Raw genomic sequence first — 20,025 nt, forward strand, 5'->3', positions numbered from 1 at the left:
ATTTAGAATGATTCTAATATAAGAAAATAGGTTGGTAAAAAAAACTATGAAAATGAAATTTTTTTTACTGGATTTTAGTTTTGAATATCTTGCATTCATTCAAACTTAACGACAGAACGACTGGACAAATCTGACTATTCCAAATTGTGTTAATCAGATACACACTAATACAATACTATACAGTGCAATGCCAGTTTTATAGCGTCTTTCATACAATGTATTACAAAGTATGAATATAGAGTTTGATATGAAATCAGCTGTTTAATTTAGATCTAATTTAAACTTACTGGCCCCTAACAACTTTTATAAAAGTTTCACAAAGTAAAAGCCTAGCAAAGCATAGTAAAGCACAGAGAAAGCATGGTAAAGCATACAGCAAAGCATTGTAAAGACCAGCGAGGTGTGGTAAAGCTTATTAATAAACATGGCAAACCATGGTAAACTATGGTAAATGCATAGTTGGGAAAAACATGGTATATTTGCATAAATATCCTAGTTAACTTTTAGAAAGGATACATTAAAGACTTTTCAGTAATGATTCAGTTAATCAAAACCTTATCAACTGGTTCAGATCGGGTTTGTCAGTTTATTCTCATTTTTAACATTAAAACAATGTGTAACATAAGAGAATGCTTAAAAACAAAAACAGTCTTTAGAAAGACATTCCATAAAGTTACTAAGAAGCAGCCACTTTCTTTTTCAAACAGTGAACTTGTTACATAAACAGAGGACTCCATAAGCTACAGTATATGGTTTGCTGTGTTTATTCCACCCATAAAGATAGTAGCCATAAACCTCCCACTCTGCCCCTTGTTTTAATACCTCATATTTGAAAGATTTGTATGTACCCATCAATTTATATTTCATTTTCATTTTCCGTTTTGTGTTCCATGGTGCAAATTGCACTTTATTGCATGCACTGTATATCTCCTTTTTAAATTTGCAAACAGGGGGAGACAAAGCACAATATAAATAGTTGGAGTATCTTTAAATTATGTACTGTATTCCTTGCAATAGAAGATTCACTTTTTATCTAATTTTTTCTTCTCAAAAATGGGACTAAAACAAAAGACAAAACGGAATGCCCATTGATTACAATGGAGAAAAGAATGCCCTTTGAATGTTAGCTACCATAGTTCAGGGGGCGTGCAGCAGGGGACTTCCAATTTCCTGTCAATTAGTACCTATTCTCTATTTAAGCCTGATCACTTGCACCTTCGCTATCTAGTGTTTTGTTTTCCTCCTCCTTCCCTCCTCCACCTTCTTATACGTGCCTTCGCACTGGTCGTCTCTGGGGGGCAAGTGAGTCTCACTTCCCCGACCTCAGGGCTGGGCATCAGCCTTCTTTTACCTTCAGGGGGGTTCTCACCATGTGAGTCATAGTGGACCTCGGCCACACTGTCCTTTCGCAGCTCCTGCTCCTGCTCTTATCTCGCCTCACTCAAGGCTCTCTTCTATATTCTATATGCTCGAGTCCCATACTAACCTGTATGCCTTGTCCTTATTTCAGGTCCCAGGCAGTGTGAAGTCTTGGCCAATTGGGGGTCTAACGAGCGCCTCTTTACAGAAGTCTCAGGCACTGGGTACTTCTCTCTCTCCATCTCCTTTCGTGTCCCGGTCTTCCAGGACAGTCTTCCTCCTGAGGGGCGACTCCCGAGTCATAACCCTCGTATGTGTTTTCGGTTGTTGGGTCCTTTGCCCCTGGGTTGTGTCGGCATTGCCGTCCTCTGTCAGTGACCGTCTTTCTATCATGTTTCGGTTGATGGGTCCTCTGCCCCTGGGATGTGTCGGCATCGCCGCCCTTTGTCAGTGACCACCTTCTATCGTAGCTTCCATGTCCAGCTTTGCCGGTCTGCTGCTATAGTGGGCCTCGGCCGCTCTTCTATCCTAGGCCTGGTCCTTTCTAGCCGACACTCTGTCCTACTTACCACTCCCTTCTGCTTCTTCTGCCCTATCCTTACACCCCCAGCTCACGCCCCTTGAAATATAATTTTAAAAAGATGAATAGGCTCCAGAGTGGTGCATCCAGTAAAGGCGCTCTGCATGAGGGGAGGATGCACCCTATAGCCTGGACATCTGCGGTTTGAGTCTGGGCTATTCCACAGCCGACCGTGGACGGCAGTTCCCAGGAGACGGTGCTCAATTGGCTGAGCGTCGCCGGGGGGAGGGTTTAGGTCGGCCAGGGTGTCCTCGGCTCACCGCGCACCAGCGATCCCTGTAGTCTGGCCGGGGCGCCTTTGGGCTTGCCTGTAAGCTGCCCAGAGCTGCGTTGTCCTCCGACAATGTTGCTCCTGGGTGGCTGCATGGTGAATCCGCAGTGTGTAAAGAAGCAGTGATGGCACATGCTTCGGAGGACAGCGTGTGTTCATCTTCGCCGCTCCTGAGTCAGCGCCGGGGTGGTAGCGGTGAGCTGAGCCTAAATAATAATTAGGTGGAAGTGGAAGAAACTAACAAAAAATAATTGGCAATGACTAAATTAAAAAAAAAAAAAAAAGATGAATAAGGAATGAAAGCTTGTATCTGAAAAGCTCTAACAGAAATCATAGAACCTCTAATACCGTTTCTTACAAATCTAATAATAATATCTTTAACAGCACCTTTCATAGTGGACCACCATCACAAAGCTCTTTACAGAGGTAGGCGGTGAACTGTGCGTTATATGCAGAGTCACTTACAATAGGACATTGATTTAACATCTCGTCCGCAGGATGGAGCATAAGGAGGTTAAGTGACTTGCTCAGGGTCACACAGTGAGTCAGTCAGTGGCAGAAGTAGAGTTTGAACCAGTAACCTTCTGATTGGTTACAAACCCTGGACTTTAACCACTGGACCACAGTGCCTCCTAAAAAATATAAAAGTACAAAATAAAAGTAGAATGACATGGAATGACAGCTGTTTTCCATGGAATTATTATCCAGTCCAAAAAAAGACCATTGTCTTTCTGGTGTCCTATAAATATTTGTGAGTTCCATAAATATCTGATGCTCTCCTCCTCAATGTAAACAATGGCCGTGGTGCAGTAGCAACAAACTGGCACTGCTGTGTTCATAAACAGGCATAGGCTCCCCAGGCATGCCCCCAGCCAATCAGGAGCTCCCGATCAGCTGCTCTCCGGGAAGCCTTCTTGTTTACTGCAGCAGTGCAGCTGAACCAGCGGCAGGGTCCTCCCTGTCTCAAAGTGTCATTAGCTTCTTGAGGAATTCGAAGAGAAGCTTTAACAATTCCAGTGTTTTGTCCCTGTATTTTTCTACTTGCCCAGCAATACCACAGTTCACAAAAAGGGAGAATAACATGTGTGAGTAATCACAAATTGAAATGAGAAGGAGCCCATAACTGTAATGCTCTGTGTGACAGCAGACGGCTGCAAACTGCCTCCATACGTCGTTTACTGAGAAAATGCATCTTTGTAAATTATATTTCATATACAAATAGATATTAATAAAATGGTTCACCCAGGATTGCTGTGTCATGTATACAAATAGAAAAATATCCCATAACTGCTGTCCAATCAGAAATGCTTCTTTTCCTGTATCGGTTTCCATTACACGAGAGTAGATGTTAAAACTTCATGCTGATTTGAACTTGGCTCTCGCCAATGTAAGCGGCAACTAAGACGAAGCTTTACAGTAAACTAATGTGATCCATCTGTGTCTCCAATCATTTGAGGGTTCTTTCCAATTGATGATGTAGATATCCTTCTGCCTGGTCTTGATGGCTGAAGTGTAATGCTGCCACAGGAATCAGCTTATTTTGCCTCCCCAGTGCATCATCACACACAATGGCTGCGATGCAGGCTCCAGGGATCAACCACAGTGGGGTCTGCCCAGCGCATCAGCATGACAACCGTCTGGATTGAGCTAAGTAGGGTTCATCTCTGGGGTCTTCAAGTGAGCACCTTCCATCCTTTGTGTTTAGTCGACTAGCTCACAACACCTCCAGAGGACTTGATCGTGATTCTGGTGTCCCAGCATCACCCCCCTCCATCCCCCACTCAACTCAACCCAGCTTACTTACCCATACATCAGCATTGCTTTCTTTCTATTGTACTTGAGATCTCCAGCCAGAATCTTTTCATCTCAACCACAGCCAGTTTCTGCTCCTTTCTGCTGCTTAAGATAAGTTCTTCACTGTGCGACACAACTCTTGGCCACTGAACCTGACATCTCTGAGAAACCTGGTTTTAGAGTGTGCCACATATCCTCGACAACCCACCTCTACTGGGCAAACCCGGACTCTCCACACGCTGTTCCACTTCAGCAGCTAGTTGAGCATACCAAAGTTTCTTCCTCTCATACGCCTCATCCACAGCATCCTCACATGGAACTGTTAACTCTACCAGATGAACAAGGCGTGCTGATCCAGACCACAAGACAATATCAGGTTGAAGGTTAGTGGTGGCAATCTCAAGTGGAAAAATAAGCCGTTGACCAACATCAGCCAGCATTTTCCAGTCTCTAGCAGGTAAGTATGTCTTGTCTTTCCTAAGGGACCTGTTTTTTTGATTAGGTTAATCCAGGACTCACAAAGTCACTTGGGTAATGCACACATGCAGTTGTTTATCTAGTGAACCTACAATGCTGAATTTTGGTGCTGGCACAGAAGAAGACCTGGGGAACACAATAATGTCGACAGTATGCGCTGCAGAGTCCATACCACGTGGTTAATTAATTACGTGTGGATCCCCATTCAAGCAGTGTTTACAAACATTCTCTAACATTAAACAGTGCTTTAATTAAAAAATAAAATAATCGAACCCTCGTAAAAAAGCTGAAAAACAGTTTCATGTCTGCAAACTTTATTTAAAATAATCGTAAAAGCAGTCCTTAGCAAATCATTCCTTAAAACAGACTTAATCTAGTTTAATAGCATGTCATGGCTGTTCATTTACCATTTTCCATCTAGATTACATTAATCATTTATTTGTATAGACAATCATGGACTAATGTACAGTAATTGATGACATTGTAATTAAATGAAACCTTCTGTAGTTAGATAATGTCTGATAAAACATTGATTGTTAATAAGTCTTCCATATGTGAGTTTATCATCATCTATTGCAAAAAAACCCGACAATTTTTCCTTATTGAATCTTACCTTCCTTAAAGAATTCATCAGTTGATTTATACACTGAGAAACTAAAAAACAAATGTATCCCTTAGTTCATCACCTGAATTCAGTGTATACACCAAAGGCATTGTACTAAGGTGTGTGCTTATGTAAAACAAATTAACTATGAACTACCATTCTGTTGAATAACTTACAAATGGACTTTGACTTGTTGACTATAACGAGCAGAGATTATTACCTGAGTCGTCAGTCAAAGAGATGTTAGTGAAAGTGTCGTCTTCCTCCTCCATGACTCCTTCCATTATTTTGTTGTTTTTTGCTGTTTTCTGTAAACAAATGAAACCTAATGCTGCTTTGCCTACTAAAGAAAATGGTGGAGTCTAGCTTTTCCCCTTGTGTTTCAACAAGTGTCAGGTGACTTGTACTAAATTATAGATCAATTTCAAACAGCTGCCTCATGATCTACTGTACCTGTACAGACAGCATGACTGGCACACTACAGGGAAATAAAAATCTAGCTCTAATCTGTTACCTTTACCGGAAATTGTAAGATTGCTAAGTTTAATGATTCTCTAGTTGAAGTGAATCCTTACATTGCTATGACAATGAAATAATGGCTAGACTATTTGTATTTTTTTTACTGTCCCCATACAGTTTGATCATATTTAGAACCATTCTGAGGGATTCTTATTGTAATTACTAAAATGTTGTGTTTTTTTTTCTTCAGTTTTGTTGGTAAGTAGTTGTTTAGGAGCTGCTTTTCAGTTCCAGTCACCTACCACTTTAGATCCTTTACTTTCTGTTCTGGTAACACACGGCTGTGCACTAGATGGCGCTGGTGCTTACACACACACACACACACACACACACACACACACACAATATATATATATATATATATATATATATATATATATATATATATATATATATATATACATATATATATATATACCACTAACATTGAGTAATTGTAAACATTAACGTTATTGTTAGTGAGTCTGGTGGGGCACCACAGTAAAAAAATGAATTTACTTAAAGCTACGATGAGTTAGAAATAATTATCTGATGTTATATAATATTATTTGTTTGATTAATCTTTCTTTTATTTTTAAACTAGACTGGATGTGGTGATTTAGCTAGTGATGGTCTCGTGCTGTACATAACCCAGACACCACAGTGCTATGATAATGTACAGCTTTGAACAAATGTTTTGCATCATCTGTTCAATTAAAAAAAAAAATATATATATATATATGAACAATATTTAGAACTTTTATTTAACATTGTGTAGTCAAAGAAACTATAAAATGATATAATAATTATCTTTATATAGTGCCTTTCATAGTGGACCACTATTACAAAGTGCTTTATAAGACACAAGACTAGGGTGTGTGAACTATGCATCACCTGCAGAGTCACTTACAAGAATGTCTCACCCAAAGGATGGAGCACAAGGAGATTAAGTGACTTGCTCGAGGTCACAGAATGAGTTAGTGGTTGAGTTAGGATTTAAACTGGGTACCTCCTGGTTACAAGCCTGTTTCTTTAACCACTGGAACAGTATTTCATGGTAGATTTCGAATTGTCATTTTTTCAATAAGTATATGGAAAACTACAAAGTGGTATGTAATTCAATATGTTAACGCAACATTATTCAGCAGTTTTCATTCGACTTTGTAAAGCAAAATGAGTTACTTTTTTAGGGTGATGCAAAACTTTTGACCATACAGTAGCTGTATAATATGTATTTGAGTCACTAAAATCCCTCATTTCCAGCATTATCTGGTGTTACTTGGAGGTCTGGTGTGTAAGTGGACAGTCTGCCAGGTGAGCTGAACCAGGCACAAAGTGCAGTGCCCTGAAATGCACTTGCAACACCCCAAAGTGTTGCAGCTGTAATTTGTTCTTATTGAGGGGTGATCATATTAAATTTGCTGGAACTTTAATTCCATCGCTAGGATATTCATACCATGGGGACACAAAACCTGCAACATATATAGAGCCTGTTTGAAGTAATAGCACTGTGGTAACAACATTTACAAAAGCTTAATAAATACTTCTTGGGGGCTCCCAAGTGATGCATCCAGTAAAGGCATTCCTCCTGGAGTGCAGGATGCGCCCTGTAGCCTGGAGATCGCTGGTTCAAATCCAAGCTAGGGCACTGCCAATTGTGGATGGGAGTTCCCAGGGGAAAAGTGCTGCCCAGGCAGGGGAAGGGTTAGGTCAGCTGGGGAGTCCTTGGCTCCCCACACACCAGCAACCCCTGTGGCTGACCAGGTGCCTGCTGGCTGGCCTGTATGCAGTTCAGAACTCTGTGGTCCTCCAATGCTGTATATTATGAACATGGCTGCACGGCAGGCTTGCAGAGTGAAAAAAAAGTGGATGGCTGACAGCACTCATTTCAGATTAATAATTGGAGATTCCAAAACTGGAAAATGAATAAAAATAATTGTTTTTAAAAACAAACAAAAAAAAAACTTCTTGTCAGGCAATATTCAAAGACCAACTTGAAAATAAGTTACAATTAGATGTGTGGCTGAATTCTGTTCTGAATGCCCCTTTGTCTAATCTCCATTTGTGGCCCCTGGTCCTTGTTTCTTTTTTCAGGTCAAAAAAGTCCCGTGGGTCGACATTGTCAATACCTTTTAGAATTTTGAATGCTTGAATTAGGTCGCCGTGTAGTCTTCTTTGTTCAAGACTGAACAGATTTAATTCTTTTAGCCTGTCTGCATATGACATGCCTTTTAAGCCCGGAATAATTCTGGTCGCTCTTCTTTGCACTCTTTCTACAGCAGCAATATCTTTTTTATAGCGAGGTGACCAGAACTGCACACAATATTCAAGATCAGGTCTTACTAGTGCATTGTACAGTTTTAACATTACTTCCCTTGATTTAAATTCAACACTTTTCACAATGTATCCGAGCATCTTGTTAGCCTTTTTTTATAGCTTCCCCACATTGTCTAGATGAAGACATTTCTGAGTCAACAAAAACTCAACAAAGACCCTTCCTTGGTTTGTGGATTTCATGTGAAAAGCATGTTTTCAAGTATATGTGTGGAGAATTCATAAGGTGCAATATAGTTGCTCTTTAAGTATGCAACATTTACTAACAGGAACCTGCCTTAAACTTTAAGAAGATAATATATCACCCTGCCTTGTTTCTTTAAAAGCCTTCCACACTGACATTCTTACCTTTGCAGGGTGATGTGAGAGGACTAGCAAGGAAAGTGTTCTGAATACACCATTCCACTGGACTGGGTCGCTCTTATTTGTCCATATAATAATTGTTCCTTCTCCTCACAATAGTGATGGACCACTTCATTTCTTAAACACATATCAAAGAATACACGTTAATTGCAGCCAGGCGGCATTTCAGAAGCAGCCCTTCTGAATCTTGCGGTACACACAAGAGCCCTCTTATAGTCTCTATCTGTAATCCACTCAGCAAATTCGTTTTATGGCTACATGCTGAAAAATAAATAAATTAAATTAAATTTAAATACATAAAAGCATAAATTAAGGAACATCATGCATCAATGGCTTTTTTCTTTAAAGTGCCCAGTGAAGACGTTTCTTCAGTACATTAGTCCCACCCTATAACTTTTAAGTTGATAGCTTGGAGGAAGGCAAGATACATATGTAGATTCAGCTAACAGTCACTTGTGTACACTGTGTTGTAATTCAGTCTGTATAGATTGGAAGTTGATTTTGAAACAGCCCCTATGTGTAGTTTTCTAATGGGATTCTCACTCTCTGATTTTGTATATAGTAGATAATATAACTCATTTCCACCAATAAGATTACGTTTAAAAATTTACTTTCAATGCCTTATACCGCTCCTTTGTGTAATCCTTCTAAATTGTTCTAAGGTCCTTGTGACAGAAATACAATGATTCTTAGTAGTAAATCTCCCTCCCGACATATGAGGGTGCTAAGCAGCGAGAACGGAGTTCCCTGGATGGGCTGTCCTGACAGTTCTTTCCCAGGGTTCAAGGGAAGTTGGCCAGCTAGAAAGGGGGCGGGACTCCGTTGCATTAATGCATTGACCCAGAAGTGAAACGACGTGGCAGCCGTAGATTGAAGAGGCGGGTGCACTCGTTTACCAAGGGGTCATGTGTGATGGCATAAAAGGGGATGGAGAATCGCAATTTGTTCCTTCGCTTTGGTTTATGCATTGAAACTAGAAAGCCTGCAAGAGATCCCAGTTGTTAAACTGCAAACCAGTACTGTGAGTGTTTTGTTTGTTTGTCTGTACATAATTTGACTTGTTTGTCAATTGCTAGACAGCTAACACGTTCCTGAGCTGTCGCTGTGGACCAGCACAAAGCCGGAACAACACTTCACCATCGTGACAAATATAAACCTGTATCACCCATCCCGAGCACTACTGCATGCACCCAGGACTGGAGACCGTGTGTGTATTATTGTGGGGCAGATATTGTTTATTATTTGGGACTGCAATCCCCTTGTTATTTACCCCGTGCAGTACAAATTGTTGGTTGCCAGACCTGGAAAATATAAATAAAACATTTTCCAACCAGACTGTTTCATTCACACACTGCGTCACTTCTGCACCTGTATCCACTCAACCACTTGTTCACAGTCCTTCAACTAGCTTTCAGGTAAATGCACCTAATCTGCAGAAGTTACTCAGGCATTATCTTGGTAGTCTAGAACAAAACAAACTCCAGGAAGATTGCATTAACAGGTCTGTATTTAAATTGAATACCCTATAGTAAATAAGTGAAGATACCCAGTTACAATGTTTATGCAGCAGCAAAATCAACATAGTTAGGGATGGGTTCAATTAAAAGCTACAGCTGCACTTTGTGATGTGTTAGTTCTTTGCTTTATGGCGCTATTCAATCAAACCACTAAACTGGGAGGATATGTCCTGAACATGCCACCGGGTTAGCAAAACATTGTAAAGCGCAATGGAACAGAGAAATGAAGTAATAATCTTTTTTTTTTAATCTGACCCATTGTCGGTCAGAGACGTTGAAGCTAAAAGTATTGGCACTGCAACGGTTAAAGCTCCATTTCGGAATCAAGAGCCATCAGCAGGCTACCTGCCTGCTCCAAAATGCTTCAGTGCACTCCACTCTGCCGGCAAGCCTTTCACAGTTCACCTTAAAGACACACAGTGCTCTTTGCAATGTGATTGCTTTGTTAACCAACCTGCTTTGTTCAGCTTCAGGCCCCCTCCATTCACTGGCACTGATAGATTGTTCATTTTTATTGCATAAAGGTGGAGTAAATGGTACATCTTCATTTGGGTAGGTGGATTCTTCTTCTTCTTCTTCTTCTTCTTCTTCTTCTTCTTCTTCTTCTTCTTCTTCTTCTTCTTCTTCTTCTTATTATTCTTATATTCTTAATAATAATAATAATAATAATAATAATAATAATAATAATAATAATAATAATAATAATAATTTATTTTTATATAGCACCTTTCATAGTTGACCACCATCACTTTACAAGATATGAGACTAGAGTGTGTGAACCATACATCAGCTGTAGAGTCACTTACAACAACGTCTCACCCAAAAGACAGAGCACAAGGAGGTTAAGTGACTTGCTCAAGGTTTCACAAGGAGTCAGTGGCTGAACTGGGAACCTCCTGGTTACAAACCAGTTTCTTTAACCGCTGGACTACACAGCCTCCTATATTACACAGTATTTATCAAATAGCTTGCTTTTATTTTTCTCTCTCATTCCGTTGCAGTGCTTGTAACTGCTCCGGTCGTGTCTGGCACAAAATCAATCAGCCCTTAATAAATGACTTGATCGAGCTTAATAGGACTTCATAAGGACAATTGTTAAGAAGCCTATTTGAGCAAGAGGCAAAGCATCAATCACTCATTACGTTCAGTCCAGTTCTCTTCATTACAGGTTACCACTGTTGCTTCTGTGTTAATTTAGCGGAGAGTATTTGTTAGTCACATTAAAACAGTACTGCCAGTTCACCCCTAGCTTCTGTCTCCAGGCTTAAAGTCTGTAGTATGAACACAAATGACATTGGGCTAGATTCCCAAAGAGGTTTACCCCAAAACAACAAATGCACAGTTTTTATAACAGGTAAAAACACAACTACATTTCTTAAATGAATAAGAAAAAAACCTAGGACTACTTAAAAGCCCTTAAATGAAAAGTCGTAGTTGTTTACTTTGGTGTTTTGTTAACTTTATTAGGTGTGTTCCTCTGTTCTGAAAATATTGTGCCATTAAAATTACTTTGAGAAGAATGAAATGGGCCAAGAGTCTAGCTGACTTTTGTGACAGAAAGGGTTAATGACAAAAACAAGATTTAACTTCAAAGGATCAGTATTAGGTCCTCTGATCTTCCTAATCTACATTAATAACTTACATTCTGGTATTGCAAGCAAATCTGTTTAATTTGCAAGCAACACAAAAATAGGAGTGGCAGACACTGTTGCAGCAGCAAAGGTCATTCAAAATGATCTAGACAAGATTCAGAACTGGGCAGACACATGGCAAATGACATTTAATAGAGAATAGTGTAAGGTACTGCACGCAAGCAATACAATTGTCCATTATAAATACCATATGGGAGATACTGAAATTGAAGAAGTAATCTAGGAAAAAGACCTAGGAGTTTGACTCCTAGGAGTTGACCTAGGAGTTGACTCAGAAATGTCTTCATAGACAACGTGGAGAAGCTATAAAAAAGGCCAACAAAATGCTTGGATATATAGTGAAAAGTGTTGAATTTAAATCAAGGGAAGTAATGTTAAAACTTTACAATGCATTAGTAAGACCTGATCTGGAATATTGTGCTCAGTTCGGAACAGAAAGTAGGAGGCACTTTTTTATACAGAATTGTGGGAGTCTGGAACCAACTCCCCAGTAATGAAACTGACACTGACAAGTAGCTGCTTGATGAGATTCTGGGATCAATAAGCTACTAACAACCAAACGAGCAAGATGGGCTGAATGGCCTCCTATTGTTTGTAACCTTTCTTATGTTCTCAGATTTGTCATCTTTGTGGAGGATGAAGAAAAGCTTGCCTACATCCTGTATATTTTTCTGCAATGTCAATCAATTGAACGTGGGTGAATAAAGCATGTTTCCTATTTCTATAGCTAAGAGACAAGAACTGTAATTATACAGAATTGCTGTGGGTCTGTGGGTGATATTGGAGGAAATAGATGCTAAATAAACATGTAAAATGCAAAAGGAAAAGCTGTGGTTATACGCTATCAATTGACCAGCTAATTTATGAAAACAATACACACAATAGAAGAGGATGCAAGCTGTACAATCCACGGGGATGACACAATGTGGCACATCTTCAAAGCATTCACTCCAACCTGTAATTAACAGCATGTATTGAAAAAGAATAGAGCAATCTTCTTGCTAAATATTGATATTCTTCAGCAAATCATTGTGTCGCATTAAGCGTTGGGCTCAACATTATTAGAAACTTTGAGCAATACTAAAAGAAAAGTAAATTCAATTCTAGTCAGACTGTTTGTCGTTGAATTTGAGTTTCTTTTAGGATTTCTTAATGCAGCACTTGTGATTTGAAAGAGAGCTGAGAGGCGAGCTGTCAAATACATGTCAGAAACACTGTAGATAAAAGAAAAAACAAGGCTATTAGTGATGCAAAGAAATACAACTCCTTGGATTAAAAAAAAGCTGACAATGAGGTTCTCTGCATGAAATCGTGTATGACCATGACCTGGTTAACTGTGTGCATGATCCTCTGTGTGTCTTTAGCCTAAATGGGTTACAGTTAGGTATTGCATTCAGGGAACATTATGTATGTGTGTTTATCAGGCGACTTCAAACTTGGCTGCCAGAATCAAAAGCAACAATTGTTTCTGTTCAGTGGTCAACGAGTCTGCTGATGTCTGGGATAATTCTTCAAACGCTTCAAAATGATAATATTGTTTACCCCAGTTTCTTTTGCATTAATGGATCCACACCTCCATCGAGCGACTATTACCAGACTCCCCCTATAACATATCCTGGGGTTAATGACAGGAAACATGTGCTTCAGTCTCCTCTCATTATTATACCACACTGGGGATGTAGTTGAGGTGGTCATATAAACGTATCTACAGCTATGGCCAAAAGTTTTGCATCCCTACAATTTTAGGATTGAGACATAATTTAAAAAAACAAAACAAAACAAAAAACCTCTATATGAACATAATTTAGATATCTTAGTTATCATGTTATCAAAGAAACTAAAAATGATATCGGGAAAAGTCCACCAGAAACCATAATAGTAGTACAGTATTTCATGTTAGATTTCGATTTGTCAGTTTTTCATTAAGTGTATGGAAAACTTCAAAGCAGTATGTAATTCAATATGTTAATGTAACATTATACAGCAGGTTTCATTGGACTTTATGAAGCAAAATTAGTTATTTATATAGAGTGTCCCTTATATTTGGAGATCCACTTATGCAATTGCAATGAAAATTGGTACTAACATTATTGCAAAAGCTATTGAGAGTATCAAATTCTAGGGCAATGGAGAGTGTCTATCTGTTCATACAGCCACTTTTGTATGTCACTGTGACAGAAAGATGAGTTCTGGTGATGAATCTTCCTCCCAACCTGTGAGGGCGCTAAAGAACGGGAGGAGTATCTGGAAGGGCTGGCCTGACAGTTCGTTTCCGGGTCAGGGAAGTGGGTCAGCCTGGAGGGAAGCGTGACTCTGTTGTAAGACCGTATTGATTTGAAAGGTAAACGAGAGGCAGCTGCAAGTAATAAGGCAGCTGCAACCGTTTATCTCGATATCATGCGGGATTACATATAGGGGCCAGGGTAACGCTGATCTTCTCCTTCGTTTGGGTTAAACGAGTGGAGAGAGAGAAGGACTGAGAGAGGAGCTCTCAGAGTGGATTGTGTTAGTGTTTGGTATTGTTGTGTCTGTCCGTGTAACTGTCTGTTTTTGTATTTAGCACTAGACAGTTAACGCACATCTCCGGAGCTGTCGAAAGGAGAGCACTATCCGGAGCACCACTGCACTGAGCACCTGCACGTTTTCGATCACCCAGGACTGGTGACCGTACCGCTGTTTTTGTTCAGGACTGTGCCCTTGGTTTCATTATCCCCGTGCTTTACACATTGTTGTGTATTGCCGGGGATTTATTATTTTTGACGGTCGCCAGACCTGGAAAAGAGCAATAAAGCACTTATTCACTGAATCACTGTTGTCTGTTCATCACTCCTGCACCTCATCACCGCGACATCTGTTCCCCTTACCAACCACTTTGCCACACGTGGTGTCAGATCCGGGATGGACCGCAACGCACTGGCGGAGCTGCTGCAGGCACTGGAGATCAGACGGGATGCAGAGGAGAGACGGAGGGAGGAGCGCTATACGGCGCTCATTGAACGGGTAGGGCTGATCGTTGCTGCAGGAGCGACCCCTACCGGAACATCATTGATGTCGGCCCCGAAGGCACGGGCCATGAAAATGACGGCGGAGGATGATCCGGAGGCATTTTTGGTGGCGTTCGAGCGGCTGGCAACCGCGGCGGGATGGCCTCGGGAGTTCTGGGCAAGCCAGCTGGGACCTTGCCTGGTCGGGGAAGCGCAGGCAGCATACCAAGCCCTGAGCGACCAGTACGCCACTGACTATGACCTAGTCAAGCAGGCTATCCTCCGTCGTCTCAACATCACCGCGGAGACCCACCGGACGCGGTTCCGCGAATACCGGAGAGCCCCGGAGACACGCCCCAGGGTGGTGGCACAGCGGTTGTGCGACCACATGGTCCATTGGCTGACCCCAGAGAAGAAGACCGCTCAACAAATGGGGGAAGCCATTGTGGTGGAACAATTCTGCCATGTGGTCGGCGCCGAAACTCAGGCGTGGGTACGGCGCCACAACCCTGACACCCTGGAGGAGGCGGTCAAATTGGCCGAAGATTTTGAAGACTCTTTGACGTCAGCCCGGGTCGGGATCCTGTCAGCCCCTGCCCTGCTCAGGAACCAACCTCTCCCTCCCTCTCCTCCAACACCACCACCATCACCCTCGGTCCCGGCACCCAGACCGCCGACCCCGTTGGGCCCCCTTGCCTCCCCCCCATGGAGACCGAGGATGGCCCCCAGCTGGGGTAGAGGTGTTGCCCCTGCCCCGTTGCCCTACCAGCAGCGGGACAGATATTTAACCTATGCCCCCTCTGTCCCTCCACTCTGTTTTAGGTGTAACCAGCCAGGACATAGGGCCAGGTCATGCCCCGCTGCTATGGAGTGTGACGTGGCTGCATGCAACTGGACACCTGGAACGGGTAAGCAGGGGGAAAACGGTTGGGAGGGGCCCTGTCTGATTGACGTGGTTTTAGGGAATGTGAAAACCCACGCGTTAGTGGACACAGGGTGTGAGCAAACCTTGATCAGGACAGCTCTCTTGGGCGGTATGTCGTGGCGGCCACAAGGTCAGGTGGCCATCTCCTGTATCCATGGAGACACGGCGGCATACCCCACCCTAAAAGTATATTTATCGGTAGGACCGATAAAACGTCACCTTGTAGTCGGGGTGGCGGAAAGGTTGCCGCACCCAGTTATTCTGGGCCGAGACTGGCCAAAATTCAAAGAATTGGTGCAAATAATGGCAGTCTCAGCCACACACGTAAACGTGGCAGAAAAAGGGAAAAAGGAACGGATTGGTGATGTGTTTCCTTTTCATCCTGAAATGTTTTCCCCTCTGTTCCGTCCTAGAAAAACAAATAAGGAGAGACGGACCGCGAAATGGGAGGGAGCGTCTTTGAGACAAGGCTGGGGTCTGGTGGGAGAGTGCTGTAATGGTAACAAACGCCAGTCGAAGGGAGTGGGAACGCAGTGCGACCGAGAGAGCGAGGTTACTGGGCCGACTAGGGCAGAGGTTATTCCAGCCCCTCTCAATATACCGGACCCGTGGTACTCAAGCGCGGACCTAGTGTGGGGCCAAAAGAACGACCCGTCACTGGTGCACGCTTGGGGGCAGGTCCGGTCCATTGAAGGTAAGGATGTTGATGGCGCTGGGCCGCTAGTATATCCACATTTCAGTATAAAGGGGCAATTACTATATAGGGTAAACCTAGCCGCGGGCACAGGACAGCCTGTAACACAATTATTGGTTCCCCCGTCTTGTCGGACCGAGGTCATGAGGCTGGCGCATGATATCCCTTTTGCGGGGCACCTCGGAGCCGAGAAGACGAGGGAGCGAATATTGGCTCGATTCTATTGGCTCGGTCTTCATACTGATGTGTCGAAATATGTAGCCACATGCCCAGACTGCCAGCGAGTAGCGCCGGGTCGAGTGCGCCCCGCCCCTTTGGTCCCACTGCCGATTATTTCCACTCCTTTTGAGCGCATTGCAATGGACATAATGGGCCCTTTGCTACCTTCTGACTCTGGGTATACGCATATATTAGTAGTGGTGGATTATGCAACGCGATACCCAGAGGCAGTTCCATTGAGGTCCACTAGTGCAGCTGCAATAGCCACCGAGTTAGCGCAGATTATGGCTAGAGTAGGGATCCCCAAGGAGATTTTGACTGATCACGGAACCAATTTTTTGTCCAATACGTTACAGCAGGTGTACAAAATATTAAAAATACGTCCCATCAGGACGTCCGTTTATCATCCACAATCGGACGGTTTGGTTGAACGTTTTAATCAGACCTTAAAGTCGATGCTGAGGCGATTTGTAACACAGGAGCAGAAACATTGGGCATCGCTTCTTCCCTACCTCCTTTTTGCGGTGAGAGAAGTGCCGCAGAGTTCAACGGGGTTCTCCCCCTTTGAGCTCCTGTACGGCCGGCAGCCTCGCGGCATTCTCGACCTGCTGAGGGAGGGGTGGGAGGAGCACAAAGGCTCGTCTAAAAATGTAGTGAAGTATGTGCTCCTACTACGAGATCGCCTGGATTTGGTCGGTCGTTTGGCCCAAGACAACCTCAGATCGGCTCAGCACCGACAACAGCAGCATTACAACAAAAATGCACGGATTCGAACCTTTCGACCAGGGGACAAGGTAATGCTGCTACTTCCCTCATCTGAATCGAAACTGTGTGCTAAATGGCAGGGGCCGTATGAGGTGATTCGGGCTATAGGGAAAGTAAATTATGAAATTAGACAGCCCGATCGCCGAAATGAACGTGAAATTTATCATGTCAATTTGTTAAAGCCCTGGCAGGCAAGGGAGGTCTTATTTATAGCCCCAGGCAATATGGAGGATGATTTAGGTCCCTGTCCAGAGACCCCGAGCACAAGAGCGATTTCTATGGGGGAACAATTGGTTCCGGATCAGCAAAGAGAGCTGCGTAAGCTTATTGAGGAGTTCAGCGATGTTTTTTCTGACGTGCCCGGCAGAACAAACTTAGTTGAATATGACATTATCTCTCCACCAGGTGTCACAGTGCGAGAGAGACCGTACCGGATCCCGGAAAGTCGACGAAGTGGCGTTCGCAAAGAGGTATGGGATATGCTCGAGCTTGGGGTGATTGAGCCTTCCAGGAGCGAGTGGTGCAGTCCGATCGTCATAGTGGCTAAGAAAGACGGCACCAACCGCTTCTGTGTGGATTTCAGAAAGGTGAACGCTATTGCTAAGTTCGATGCATATCCCATGCCTCGGGTCGACGAACTTTTAGACAGACTGGGAAAAGCGAGGTTTATTTCCACTCTGGACCTGACGAAGGGATACTGGCAAATCCCTTTAACCCGCAGCTCCAGAGAGAAAACCGCATTTTCAACACCAGAAGGGCTGTTCCACTTTAAAACCATGCCGTTTGGGCTACATGGTGCGCCCGCTGCCTTTCAGAGACTGATGGACCAGGTTTTACGCCCACATCATGAATATGCAGCAGCGTATATTGATGACGTGGTGATATACAGCTCCACCTGGCGAGAGCATTTGGCTAGGGTTGCAGCCGTTCTTCAGTCTCTAAGGGCAGCCCGGCTGACAGCTAACTTGAGGAAATGTGCGTTTGCCAAAACAGAGACTCAATATTTGGGATTTTTAATGGGGAATGGAAGGGTGAGACCTGTAGTCACCAAAATCCAGGCTTTGGTTGATGCAGCGATCCCCAAAACCAAGACTCAGGTGAGGTCACTACTGGGCTTAGCCGGTTATTACCGCCGCTTCATCCCCGAGTACGCCACAGTGGTTAACCCGTTAGTCGACCTCACCAAAAAGAGTGCTCCAAATTTAATTAAATGGTCAGCTGAGTGTCAGGGAGCGTTTGATACTATTAAGCGTACACTTTGCCAGGCCCCCACTCTTATCACACCGGATTTCACCAAGAGATTCATCCTCCACACCGACGCATCGGATGTAGGTTTGGGTGCAGTCTTGTCCCAAAAAGTAGCTGGAGTAGAACACCCGATATTATACCTCAGTAAAAAAATGTTACCTCGGGAACGCAACTACTCCGTAGTCGAAAAAGAGTGTTTGGCCATTAAATGGGCTACTCACTCTTTACGATACTACCTGCTGGGACACTCATTTGATCTGGTCACAGACCACGCCCCACTCAAGTGGTTAAGCACAATGAAGGACAGCAATGCCCGGATAACTCGGTGGTATCTGGCATTGCAGCCCTTCATGTACCACATGGTACACCGTGCGGGGAAAGACCACCAAAATGCGGATTATTTTTCCCGGGAGGGGGGAGTAATGGGGAAGGTAGATTTAGCCGAGTGTTCCTTCGGCTCCACTCTGAGCGGTGGGATATGTGACGGAAAGATGAGTTCTGGTGATGAATCTTCCTCCCAACCTGTGAGGGAGCTAAAGAACGGGAGGAGAAGTATCTGGAAGGGCTGGCCTGACAGTTCGTTTCCGGGTCAGGGAAGTGGGTCAGCCTGGAGGGAAGCGCGACTCTGTTGTAAGACCGTATTGATTTGAAAGGTAAACGAGAGGCAGCTGCAAGTAATAAGGCAGCTGCAACCGTTTATCTCGATATCATGCGGGATTACATATAGGGGCCAGGGTAACGCTGATCTTCTTCGTTTGGGTTAAACGAGTGGAGAGAGAGGACTGAGAGAGGAGCTCTCAGAGTGGATTGTGTTCGTGTTTTGTATTGTTGTGTCTGTCCGTGTAACTGTCTGTTTTTGTATTTAGCACTAGACAGTTAACGCACGTCTCCGGAGCTGTCGAAAGGAGAGCACTATCCGGAGCACCACTGCACTGAGCACCTGCACGTTTTCGATCACCCAGGACTGGTGACCGTACCGCTGTTTTTGTTCAGGACTGTGCCCTTGGTTTCATTATCCCCGTGCTTTACACATTGTTGTGTATTGCCGGGGATTTATTATTTTTGACGGTCGCCAGACCTGGAAAAGAGCAATAAAGCACTTATTCACTGAATCACTGTTGTCTGTTCATCACTCCTGCACCTCATCACCGCGACATCTGTTCCCCTTACCAACCACTTTGCCACAGTCACACATTTCTGCATCGATCTGGAGAACAGCTAATGAAATTGTGATATACATTTCATTGTAATTTCTCATTCTATACATTCTGTTGATATGTTTAATGGTTATTAACTTTTTAAATTTAATTTAGAATTCACACACAGAAGCACATATGATGGAGCAATGTTGTTTAAGCATGCTTAAGCGTTAGCACATTTATTGAGACCTCAATAAATGTACTAGAGACCAGGGTGGATAATGGAACCTGTCGACCCCCAAAAGGGAGATGTAACTGCAAAGGAGATGAAGGGGCATAATTTACTATGGAAGGACGGCGCTCCCATTTTTTTAAGGATTGGGATAAACCAATGGGGAAGAAAAGGCCTTTAGTACAACATTGCACAGATGGATTGCTTAATTTCTGCTGCTTCATGAGGCTCTTTAGCATGGCATAACAAAGGCTGGACAAGGATATTGAGCTTCATTCACCCGAACAGAGAAATCTGCACTCAAGGCAGTCTTGAACTTAAAGTGACACATGGTGTGTGAGGTCGAGCTGCGGTCCACTCCTTTGCTATT

Source organism: Polyodon spathula, chromosome 2 (genome assembly GCF_017654505.1).
Source record: "Polyodon spathula isolate WHYD16114869_AA chromosome 2, ASM1765450v1, whole genome shotgun sequence".
Lineage (NCBI taxonomy): Eukaryota > Metazoa > Chordata > Actinopteri > Acipenseriformes > Polyodontidae > Polyodon > Polyodon spathula.